The sequence below is a fragment of the Salvelinus alpinus genome, chromosome 23, assembly GCF_045679555.1.
Source record: "Salvelinus alpinus chromosome 23, SLU_Salpinus.1, whole genome shotgun sequence".
Lineage (NCBI taxonomy): Eukaryota > Metazoa > Chordata > Actinopteri > Salmoniformes > Salmonidae > Salvelinus > Salvelinus alpinus.
In genome coordinates, this window is record NC_092108.1 from 51,131,342 (window position 1) to 51,144,523 (window position 13,182).

Below are 13,182 nucleotides of genomic sequence, written 5' to 3' on the forward strand. Positions count from 1 at the left end.
ATCATAATTTACATAATTTATTTAATATGTTGTGTGTGTGAAATTTGTGGTATTGTTTAGTTTAATTTTTGATGCAATTATTGGGGTGATCATCAGCTGGGCACTGCACTTTCAACTGTCGGAAGGAGTGGAGAAGGCCCTACTGTCGGGGGAAGGAGTAGCTACGGGAGAACACCATTATAAAAATTACATACCCTCCTAAAACTGGTTATAACTCCAGTTCTGTTTGTGATTTTAAGATTTTAACACCGACAGTGTGTTAAATAGACTTATTTAGGAAAAGCCAACGGAAGGGAACATGACTTTAAAAATGGCAGAGTAACAACTTTTTTTATTCAGGAGCAGTCAAAATGACTGCTTTAGCAGTTCTAGTGTTAAAAGGGGCCATCTGCAGTTGCTACATCCAATTCTTCACTTATAAATTAGTTATACATACCAATTGATTCTTGAAGAATATACACTACTCAACAAAAAAGTACAGTGCCTTCGGAATTATTCAGACCCCTTGACTTTTTCCAATTTGTTAGGTTACAGACTTGTTCTAAAACGGAATAAATTGTTCTTTCCCTCATCAATCTACGCACAATACCCCATAACAACAAAGCAAAAACAGGATATTTTTTTTACCCATTTATAATAATAAAAAATAAAAAACGGAAATATTACATTTACATAAGTATTCAGACCCTTTACTCAGTACTTTGATGAAGCACCTTTGGCAGCGATTACAGCCTCGAGTCTTCTTGGGTCTCTGACTTCCTCCCTATAGGCTGTCTCGTCGTTGTCGGTGATCAGGCCTACCACTGTTGTGTCGTCTGCAAACTTAATGATGGTGTTGGAGTCGTGCCTTGCCATGCAGTCGTGGGTGAACAGGGAGTACAGGAGGGGACTGAGCACCCACCCCTGGGGAGCTCCAGTGTTGAGGATCAGCGTGGTAGATGTGTTGCTACCTACCCTCACCACCTGGGGTGGCCCGTCAGGAAGTCCAGGATCCAGTTGCAGAGGGAGGTGTTTAGTCCCAGGATCCTTAGCTTAGGGATGAGCTTAGAGGGTACTATGGTGTTGAACGCTGAGCTGTTGTCAATGAATAGCATTCTCACGTAAGTGTTCCTTTTGTCCAGGTGGGAAAGGGCAGTGTGGAGTGCAATGCAGTGTGGAGTGCAATAGAGATTGCATCATCTGTGGATCTGTTTGGGCGGTATGCAAATTAGAGTGGGTCTAGGGTTTCTGGGACAATGGTGTTGATGTGAGCCATTACCAACCTTTCAAAGCACTTCCTGGCTACAGACATGAGTGCTACGGGTCTGTAGTCATTTGGGCAGGTTGCCTTTGTGTTCTTGGGCACAGGGACTATGGTGGTCTGCTTGAAACATGTTGGTATTACAGACTTAATCAGGGACATGTTGAAAATGTCAGTGAAGACACCTGCCCGTTTGTCAGCACATGCCCGGCGCACACGTCCTGGTAATCCATCTGGCCCCGCAGCCTTGTGTATGTTGACCTGTTTAAAGGTCTTACTCACGTCAGCTACAGAGAGCGTGATCACAGTCGTCCGGAACAGCTGATGCTCTCATGCATGCCTCAGTGTTGCTTGCCTCGAAGCGAGCGTAGAAGTGATTTAGCTTGTCTGGTAGATTTAGCTCGTATGATCAATGGAAACAGGATGCACTTGAGCTCAATTTTGAGACTCATAGCAAAGGGTCTGAAAACTTATGTAAATAAGGTATGTTAAAAAAATATATATATACATATACACACACATACTTTTGCAAACATTTCTAAAAACCTGTCAAATGGTTCAAAAACTTGACTATGTCGTGACTACACCATACACAACAGATCTGTTAAACATTATTGGCATTCCAAAGACTAGAGGTTATCTACTTTGGGTCATGCTGTATGCTCTTGTCAGATCAGGGTCGTATTAATTAGGAACCAAACTGAAGATAGACTTGACATGTCCAATAAATGTTTTCATTACGGTTTGATACAATTTACTATGGTGTGCACTAATGAATACAACTCAGTTTTATTTTCAGGGGCTGGAGTGATGTCCTCTGATTTTGCTCCCCTCATAATGAGGCCCTCTTTGCCATGCATGCCAAACAACCCCTCCCTATATTGAGAAAAAAGAAGGGAGGAAAAGGGAGAGACAGTAGCTAATTTTCCAATCAATTGGCGACAGATTTTCAAGCACTCTACAATCCGCATAAAGAAAATATGTGCATTTTACCACCAGCAGTGTTTCCACGAAATTGACTTTTTGCAGACAAAAAGCAGTGCGTGATGACGTAGTGCACACAAAATGTACTTTTTCGCTTACTTTTTTTATGTACCTAATAAAAATCTCAAATTCAGTGTTTCCATTGCATTTTCAACTGATAGTTTTGTCACAAAAACTAAGGGTATACTATATTTTAAAGTGAAAGACCTATGAACATTTATAACTGCTAAAATTATACCTTATTTTAAAGTGACACTGACCATTAACAAATGAGTTACCAACATTTATAACTTCTGAAAATATAACTTAAAAGTGGAAACTTTCTGTCCATTTAATGAGTTGCAAACATATGACAGCATATGTCTTCAAACATGCAATACATAGTAAGAACAACATGTAATTGAATAGAAGGAAACATTGGGAAAACAATTTTAATTGCATTGACTCAAATCTGTAGCCTGTCATTGGTATAGTGAGTAGCCTACCTAATTCAGATAAAGACACCCCTGGTTTATCTCCATTTATTAACATTACAAGTCAGAATAGAAATGTACAACAGATTAACTATTTCAAATACAAGATAGGGTCTCATCTGTTTCTTTCTTGTTAAGCATTTTCCCATCCTGGAGTATGAGACATTATGTGAATCTGTGGGAGAGAAGAGGAATTTATGCAAATTTAACATAGAAACTCTAGCTACACATAGTTCTAGTATCATTAGCATGCTTTCTACCATTTAGGCTTAGCTAGTTAAGTTATCCACTGCTAGCTAATAATAATAGCTAGTTAGTGTTTAAAAACTTCTTATGGCTGAGATCCTGTCAACGGGATCGATTTGACAACATCCGGGGAAATTTCAGAGCGACAAACTAAAAATACAACATCGTAACATTAAACATTCTTGAAAATACAAGTGTCTTACATCCTTCAAAAGATTAGAATGTTGGTAATCAAACTGCATTGTCCGATTTAAAATACCGATTACAGAAAAAAATGCCATGCTTTTGTTTGAGAAGAGCGATCAACAACAACAAACTTTTTCCTGCCATGACAGGTTTGACACATTCAAATCTGAAGGTAAAATTATGACTTACATTCTGATATCTTGCTCTTATTTCTCCTCCTGAGGGTCCCAGTGATCAAATGAAGTGCCGGTTTCTTTGATAAAATCCATTTTTATAGCCTATCATGAAACATTTTGTAAACCGCTTGTGTCGTGAATTCCGTCTCTATCAACTTTTGACGAAGCATTCGATGTAATTACACACACTAAACATACGTTTATCTAGTCATGGTTGGTTTCATTGCAATCCTCTGGATGTTTGTAACACAGCCATACTTGATGGTTCTTTTTGCGGGGCGTATTGACCGAAATGAACTGATTTGAAGACAATGAGCAATGACCTCATTGCGCACCAATAATATTAGCGAAGTTTCGTTGATGGACTGTATTTCTGCCCAATGATCTTCTTGAAATCTAGCTTGGTAGATAGCCAATGAGCTGAGGTAAACGCCAGTATGTGATGGTTATGGGTTGGAACACCAGTCCTTGTTAGTAAACGCACGCGTAACGAGCTTCATTCACCATTGACGATCAGACTTGTTGCAGGCACACGCGTTACGCACAGCAGTATTTTATGAAGAGTATTTTCAACGATTTTATAGAAAACATCATGGCGAATAAATCAGGAAAAGCAAAGTCAAAGTCTAAGTATACAGATTTGCACCAAATTTGAGAAGAAATAGATAGGGAAAGTGAGACAGATTTGTTGCTAGAAGATGAATCTTTGAGTGTGCATAGTTTTGACTCACAGACCAAAGAGATGTTTCTGCAAGAAGAGGACATAATTCTGGACTAGTAAGTGTTAATGCCCTTGTTTGAAATATAATTAATTAGACATTTTTTGGCAAAAATATATATATTTTTTGTTGTTGCAATTTATAGAAATATAATCAGTAATGAAATGTGTGATGAAATGTGTAAAGTACACATTGGCTATACATAGTGTATGTATGTGTATGACCCATAACCTGTGTGTGTGTGTGTGTGTATGTATGTATGTATGTATGTATGTATGTATGTATGTATGTATGTATGTATGTATGTATGTATGTATGTATGTATGTATGTATGATACAAAGCTCATACATAACAAATATTTTTTGAAATGTTTTCTTTCACAGTGAGAGCGACTCCGACTGGGAGCCCATCCCCCACTGAAGCTGGTTCATCCAGCCGGACCCCTGCTGTCTCTGGCTCCACACCTACCCCTGCCCGGCCATCTAGAGGTGTGAAGACACTAACAATGTAGCGGAGGAAGGGAAGTGTGGAACCAGAGAGGCAGAGGGGCAATGGCACTGTGCTGGAGGAGGATGTGGAGCCACGTCCTCCAATATTCAGACCAAAAAGGCCACCAGGACCTCAGCTGGACATGACCTCAAAGTACAGCCCCATGCAACTTTTTCAACTGTTTTTCACCCCGTCAGTTGTTGATTCCCTGGTGTCTAATACAAACAAGTATGGGGCTAAGACGCAAGCAGGAAAGAAAGAGGCATTTCCATGTCAGACCTTTTCTGCTACCTTTCACTGGTCATTTACATGGGGCTGAGTTAAAAACCTCAAGGATTACTGGAAAACATCCCAACTCTATCAACTGCATTTCCCCTCCACTGTCATGTCCTGTACAAGGTTTCTAACTATCTCACGGGCTCTTCACATCAGTGACCAAAAAGTTGATGAGGACAATGACAAGAGGAGAGGCACCACAAGGTTTGACAGGCTCTGCAAAATCAAACCTCTCTACCCCAGCATGGTTGAGAGGCCTGCAAGACCTATTTTCAGCCCACCCAGAACTTGTCCATAGATTTTATTTATTTATTATTTATTTTTATTTCACCAGGTAGGCAAGTTGAGAACAAGTTCTCATTTACAATTGCGACCTGGCCAAGATAAAGCAAAGCAGTTCGACACATACAACAACACAGAGTTACACGTGGAGTAAAACAAACATACAGTCAATAATAAAGTAGAAAAATAAGTCTATATACAATGTGAGCAAATGAGGTAAGATAAGGGAGGTAAAGGCAAAAGAAAGACAATGGTGGCGAAGTAAATACAATATAGCAAGTAAAACACTGGAATGGTAGATTTGCAGTGGAAGAATGTGCAAAGTAGAGATAGAAATAATGGGGTGCAAAGGAGCAAAATAAATAAATAAATACAGTAGGCGGTGAGGTAGTTGTTTGGGCTAAATTGTAGATGGGCTATGTACAGGTGCAGTAATCTGTGAGCTGCTCTGACAGCTCGTGCTTAAAGCTAGTGAGGGAGATAAGTGTTTCCAGTGTCAGAGATTTTTGTAGTTCGTTCCAGTCATTGGCAGCAGAGAACTGGAAGGAGAATTGGTTTTGGGGGAAGAATTGGTTTTGGGGGTGACCAGAGAGATATACCTGCTGGAGCGCGTGCTACAGGTGGGTGCTGCTATGGTGACCAGCGAGCTGAGATAAGGGGGGACTTTACCTAGCGGGGTCTTGTAGATGACCTGGAGCCAGTGGGTTTGGCGACGAGTATGAAGCGAGGGCCAGCCAACGAGAGCGTACAGGTCGCAGTGGTGGGTAGTATATGGGGCTTTGGTGAAAAAACGGATGGCACTGTGATAGACTGCATCCAATTTGTTGAGTAGGGTATTGGAGGCTATTTTGTAAATGACATCGCCGAAGTCGAGGATCGGTAGGATGGTCAGTTTTACAAGGGTATGTTTGGCAGCATGAGTGAAGGATGCTTTGTTGCGAAATAGGAAGCCAATTCTAGATTTAACTTTGGATTGGAGATGTTTGATGTGAGTCTGGAAGAAGAGTTTACAGTCTAACCAGACACCTAGGTATTTGTAGTTGTCCACATATCCTAAGTCAGAACCGTCCAGAGTAGTGATGTTGGACGGGCGGGCAGGTGCAGGCAGCGATCGGTTGAAGAGCATGCATTTAGTTTTACTTGTATTTAAGAGCAATTGGAGGTCATGGAAGAGAGTTGTATGGCATTGAAGCTCGTCTGGAGGGTTGTTAACACAGTGTCCAAAGAAGGGCCAGAAGTATACAGAATGGTGTCGTCTGCGTAGAGGTGGATCAGAGACTCACCAGCAGCAAGAGCGAAATCATTGATGTATACAGAGAAGAGAGTCGGTCCAATAATTGAACCCTGTGGCACCCCCATAGGCCCTCCGATTTGACACACTGAACTCTATCAGAGAAGTAGTTGGTGAACCAGGCGAGGCAATCATTTGAGAAACCAAGGCTATCGAGTCTGCCGATGAGGATGTGGTGATTGACAGAGTCGAAAGCCTTGGCCAGGTCAATGAATACGGCTGCACAGTATTGTTTCTTATCGATGGCGGTTAGGATATCGTTTAGGACCTTGAGCGTGGCTGAGGTGCACCCATGACCAGCTCTGAAACCAGATTGCATAGCGGAGAAGGTGCGGTGGGATTTGAAATGGTCGGTAATCTGTTTGTTGACTTGGCTTTTGAAGACCTTAGAAAGGCAGGGTAGGATAGATATAGGTCTGTAGCAGTTTGGGTCAAGAGTGCCCCCCCCCCCATTTGAAGAGGGTTATGACCGCAGCTGCTTTCCAATCTTTGGGAATCTCAGACGACACGAAAGAGAGGTTGAACAGGCTAGTTGCAACAATTTCGGCAGATCATTTTAGAAAGGGTCCAGATTGTCTAGCCCGGCTGATTTGTAGGGGTCCAGATTTTGCAGCTCTTTCAGAACATCAGCTGACTGGATTTGGGAGAAGGAGAAATGGGGAAGGCTTGGGCGAGTTGCTGTTGGGGGTGCAGTGCTGTTGACCGGGATAGGGGTAGCCAGGTGGAAAGCATGGCCAGCCGTAGAAAAATGCTTCTTGAAATTATCAATTATACTGGATCTATCGGTGGTGACAGTGTTTTCTGTCCTCAGTGCAGTGGGCAGCTGGGAGGAAGTGTTATTATTCTCCATGGACTTTACAGTGTCCCAAAACTTTTTTGAGTTTGTGTTGCAAAAAGCTAGCCTTGGCTTTTCTAACTGCCTGTGTATATTGGTTTCTAGCTTCCCTGAAAAGTTGCATATCACGGGGGCTGTTCGATGCTAATGCAGAACGCCATAGGATGTTTTTGTGTTGGTTAAGGGCAGTCAGGTCTGGAGAGAAACAAGGGCTATATCTGTTCCTGGTTCTAATTGGTTAATAGTTGGAGGTAAAAAGTGGCTCTATTTAGCAAGCACTGACTGGTTGTCACACTATTTTTACCAATTAGTTATACCCTGTTTATTAACTTCTACTTGCTACGCATCCCGGATCCGGGAGCACTCCCATCAGTAAAAAAAGCTGACTAGCATAGCCTAGCATAGCGCCACAAGTAAATACTAGCATCTAAATATCATTAAATCACAAGTCCAAGACACCAGATGAAAGATACAGATCTTGTGAATCCAGCCATCATTTCTGATTTTTAAAATGTTTTACAGGGAAGACACAATATGTAAATCTATTAGCTAACCACGATAGCAAAAGACACAACTTTTTTTTTTTCACCATTTTTTTCCTGCATGGGCAGCTATCACAATTTCGACCAAATAAAGATATATATATAGCCACTAACCAAGAAAAAACTTCATAAGATGACAGTCTGATAACATATTTATTGTATAGCATATGTTTTTTTAGAAAAATGTGCATATTTCAGGTATAAATCACAGTTCTACATTGCAGCTGCAATCTGAAATAGCGTTGGAAGCAGCCGGAATAATTACAGAGACCGACGTCAATTACCTAAATACTCATCCTAAAACATTTCTGAAAAATACACAGCATACAGCAAATGAAAGACCAACATCTTGTGAATCCAGCCAATATTTCAGATTTTTCAAGTGTTTTACAGCGAAAACACAATATAGCATTATATTAGATTACCACCATAGCCAGAAACACAAGCAATTTACCAGCAGCAAAGGTTAGCGATCGTAACAATCCAGCAAAAGATATATAATTTTGGACTAACCTTGATATACTTCATCAGATGACAGTCCTGTAACATCATATTACACAATGCATATAGGTTTTGTTCGAAAATGTGCATATTTAGCAGCACAAATCGTCGTTATGCAATGTGATCAGTGGCAACAGGTCATGCATTCTGGCCGGCGCAATCTTGGAAAGGCACCTAATCTAATCAATAAATAATCGTAAACTTGACTAAAAAATACAGGTTGGACAGCAAATGAAAGATGCATTAGTTATTAATGCAATCGCTGAGTTAGATTTTTAAAATTAACGTTACTAGACATACAGTGTGCGTTACAGCCAGACTAGTGACGCAATAATGGCGGACAAATCCGTTTACATTTTTCCACATAAATACGGAATAAAATCAATAATAGCTCTTACTTTTGGACGAGCTTCCATCAGAATCTTGGGCAAGGTGTCCTTTGTCCAAAATAATCGTTGCTTGGTTGTAAAACGTCGTCTTCAACTCCGGAATTAGCAGCTAACAATAGCTATGTGGCCACAACATGCCCAAATCCTCAAAACGCAATACTAAGGAAATTCCGAAAATAGCAATATACTCGCATAAACTGATATAACTCGGTTTAAAATAACTTCGTTATGATGTTTCTAACACCTATATCGAATTAAATTAGACGGATACATCTAAGGCCGATAACTGAGCGTTCCAAAATTTCATCCTGAGGTCTTGCTTTGCGTCATGACGAACGACAAAAAGAGCGGTCCCTTCGTTCCTTGGCCTTTTATAAGCTCTGAGAACTACGTAGAAACTCCATTCCACTTCTCATTGGTTACTGACATCCAGGGGAAGGCGGGTGCAGTTCATGTCGACCCATAGGATACATAGAGTTTTCAACTGATCTGAGAACAGAGCCTCGTTTTCAGACCTTCGCAGTTCCTGTCATGATTTTCGCTGCAGAACGAGTTCTGTTTCACCCACAGACATAATTCAAACGGTTTTAGAAACTATAGATTGTTTTCTATCCAATAGTAATAATAATATGCATATTGTATGAGCAAGAATTGAGTACGAGGCAGTTTAATTTGGGAACGATTATTTCCAAGTTGAAACAGCACCCCCTATATTGAGAAAAGAATGCTTTATAATGCATTTTTAAGTGATTAAATAACCATTAATATTGTAATTAAACCCTTAATAAACCCTTTACAAATGGAACATTGGAAAGTTTTACCCTTATTTCATTTGTGACCTAATAAACTGCATGGTTTCCCGAGTAGCAGTGGGAGGAGGACTACAATGGTTCTTCCTTTAAAAGTTGCATCATACTTCAGCACACCTTGCGGGCTGCCGCAGAATTCTATGGCATGTTATTTAATTGTCAGCCATTGTTACCATTAACTTCTTATGGCTGGGGGCAGTATTGAGTAGCTTGGATGAATAAGGTGCCCAGAGTAAACTGCCTGCTACTCAGGCCCAGAAGCTAAGATTTGCATATTATTAGTAGATTTGGAAAACACTCCAAAGTTTATAAAACTGTGATGTCTGTGAGTATAACAGAACTCATATGGCTGGCAAAAACCTGAGAGAAAATCCAACCAGGATGTGGGAAATCTGAGGTTTGTAGGTTTGCCAATCCAATATACAGTGTCTATGGGGTCATATTGCACTTCGTAAGGCTTTCACTAGATGTCAACAGTCTTTAGAACCTTGTGTCAGGCTTCTACTGTGAAGGAGGAGAGAATAAGAGCTGATTGAGTAAGAGGTCTGGCAGAATGCTATGAGCTCAGTCAGGCGCGCGCCCGTCAGAGGTAACTGCGTTCCTTTTCCTTTCTAAAGACAAAGTAATTCTCCGGTTGAAACATTATTGAAGAATTATGTTAAAAACATCCTAAAGATTGATTCTATACATCGTTTGACATATTTCTACGAACTGTTATGGAATTTCTTGACTTTTCGTCTGGCCTGCGCGTCGTGAATTTGGATTTGTGAACTAAACGCGCTAACAAAAAGGAGGTATTGGACATAAATGATGGACTTTATCGAACAAAACAAACATTTATTGTGGAACTGTGGGAGTGCATTCTGATGAAGATCATCAAAGGTAAGTGAATATTTATAATGCTATTTCTGACTTTTGTTGACATGGCGGGTATCTGTATGGCTTGTTTTGGTCTTTGAGCGCTGTACTCAGATTATAGCATGGTGTGCTTTTTCTAAATCTGACACAGTGTTGCATTAATAAGGAGAAGTTTATCTAAAGTTCCATGCATAACACTTGTATTTTCATCAATGTTTACTATGAGTATTTCTGTAAATTGATGTGGCTCTCTGCAAAACAACCGGATGTTTTGGAAGCAAAACATTACTTAACGTAACGCGCCAATGTAAACTCATATTTTTGGATATAAATATTTACTTTATCGAACAAAACATACATGTATTGTGTAACATGAAGTCTTACGAGTGTCATCTGATGAAGATCACCAAAGGTTAGTGATTCATTTTATCTCTATTTCTGCTTTTTGTGACTCCTCTCTTTGGCTGGAAAAATGGCTGTGTTTTTCTGTGACTAGGTGCTGACCTAACATAATCGCATGGTATACTTTCGTCGTAAAGCCTTTTTGAAATCGGACACTGTGGTGGGCTTAACAACAAGTTTATCTTTAAAATGGTGTAAAATACTTGTATGTTTGAGGAATTTTAATTATGAGATTTCTGTTTGAATTTGGCGCCCTGCACTTTCACTGGCTGTTGTCATATCGATCCCGTTAACGGGGTCTCAGGCGGCGTAAGAAGTTAATTCTAGTTAGTGCTAGTTTGACCACCAGAGGGTATCTTTGAGAAGCATTTGATAACCTTCGATATTGGCTGTACTACAGAATTTAAAACCTTTGTTTTGTAAGAACATAGTATATGGGATTGATTTTAAGAAATGTAGCTTAATTAATTAGATTATTATTATGGTGTTTCTATTCCAAAAAAACAAAACCCTCAGGGCTCCGTTAGGATGGAAAGGAAAATATGGCCCTGTACAACGTGACGGTCGGGAGTAGGCTACAGTACTAAGAGCATAACATTACCATATCCTAATTGTAGTCTAACCAATACCCAAACAGAGATTCAGTGAAAATCAAAATCAAATTGATTTATCAAGACCAGTCCCCATGCTTGTCTCAGAGCAGCGCAAAACGGTGCTGAAATAGTTGACCACAGCGTGTAGGCTATTGCTTAAAATCCTATTGCTTCTAACTTCAACATGCTTTTTAAATAAATAATACCTACACCACTTTTAAGAGCACATTACTCAACACTAGTGAGACTCATGTCGCCTACAGAAGGCCTACAGTATATCGGAAAATATATTTTTCAATGACGTGACTCTCAGCCAATTAGATTTAGAGGATTGGAGGATTCTAAATTAATATCTAAGGGGCATTTTTGTTAGGGCATATCTGATCTGTGAGAATATCTATGGGGCTTTTATATAACTCTAAATGAATTAATAAGAATAATAATTGCTTTGTTTAAAAAATAACAATAACAAAAATAAAATAACAAATTTTGTAGATAATTTAGTTTTCAAATAACCTAAAGTGAACGAGAAAAATGCCATTCTTGAACATAGGGTGAGACATTCTTACTAATTTGTAAATAAAGACAGTTTGTTATTTAGAATTATTTATTTATGTTTTTAGAGGGAGAGAAACCAAAATCCCACCGTCGCCTCATGTGTCTCCCGGTCGCGGCCGGCACGGGTATCGAACCAGTATCTGTAGCAAAGCAATTTGCACTCCAATGCAGTGTCTTAGACCGCTGCACCACTCGGGCGCTGTTTCAACATGACCGGTCGGGAGTTGGCTAGAATACTATAGTAAGAGCAAAATAATCCTAACATTTCCACACTCTAATTGTAGTCTAAGTGCACAATTATCAGTTTCTATTTGGTTTATGTCACCCATTCATTGTCAGTTATAGACACAGTAGCGCCTTGGGACCCAAAAGCATAATCAGTGCTCTAACTCCTCCTTGCGCTGGTCTGGAGCAATGAAGTAGTGACGCAGGGTAATGTACTAAACCACAAATTACCTCTAAGTCCCGCAGCATAATTGCAAAACTTTTAGTTGAGCAACCACTGTAAACACCATATCATCGCGTTACTCCAAGTTTACTTCGATTTGATGGATATTATATAAATATTTGGAGCATCAAGGCGTTTCCACCACTATTTTGCACATTATTAATTTACAGACACAAAAAGATCCCACTACGTTGAACGAACAAATTGTCTGCATTTATAAAATTGTACCGAACCTTCCTGTTTCCATCACAGCTGTCGTGATTATTTTTTATATGACTTTACTCGCATAAAAACTGGATGGAAACTTGGTTAGCGAGAAAGAGAGCTAGCGAGAGAGGAATGGTGAGCTAGTGAGAGCGATGGAGGGAGAGAGCTAGGGAGAGTGAGGGGAGATAGGGAGGAGACAGAACTCTCGCCGGGGGAATGTGGCACGCGATTGCAGCTTTTGGCCGGCTGGCATCGTAGACATTTTCAATAAATCCTTGTCCTGTCAGACTGGCTTCGGTGGGGAAAAAAGGTTAGCAAACGCTCAGGGACTCCCCGTCACCCATTCCCCCACAGGGAAAACTAAAGACGTATGACTGACTAGAAAACCTATGTTGAATTACCTAATTGGTCATGACTAGGGTTAGGGGTTTGGTTAAGTTTAGGGTTAGAGTTTAGCCGCACGGTTCCTCCAAGCCTTTCCCTCCAACCTGCCTCCTTATTGCTTCCATCCATCCCCCTCTGCAAACCTCCCTCCCTCCCTCCATCAATCAATCCACCTTCCATACCCCATTGATCATCCCATCCTTCATTTATCCTAACATTCCACCCCCTTCCAGTCCTCTTTATCCCTTCATCATACACTACTGAGCGACAGCAAAAAACCTGAATGCACATGC

The 13,182-nt window shown here is 40.3% G+C and overlaps 1 protein-coding gene across 20 annotated transcripts in view; it reads right to left on the reverse strand.

The window, feature by feature from the left end:
• The window catches only part of LOC139551227 (disks large homolog 1-like), a 279,300-nt gene that overhangs the window by 59,452 nt on the left and 206,666 nt on the right, over nt 1-13,182 (reverse strand). The gene's annotated exons all lie outside the window — the stretch shown is intronic.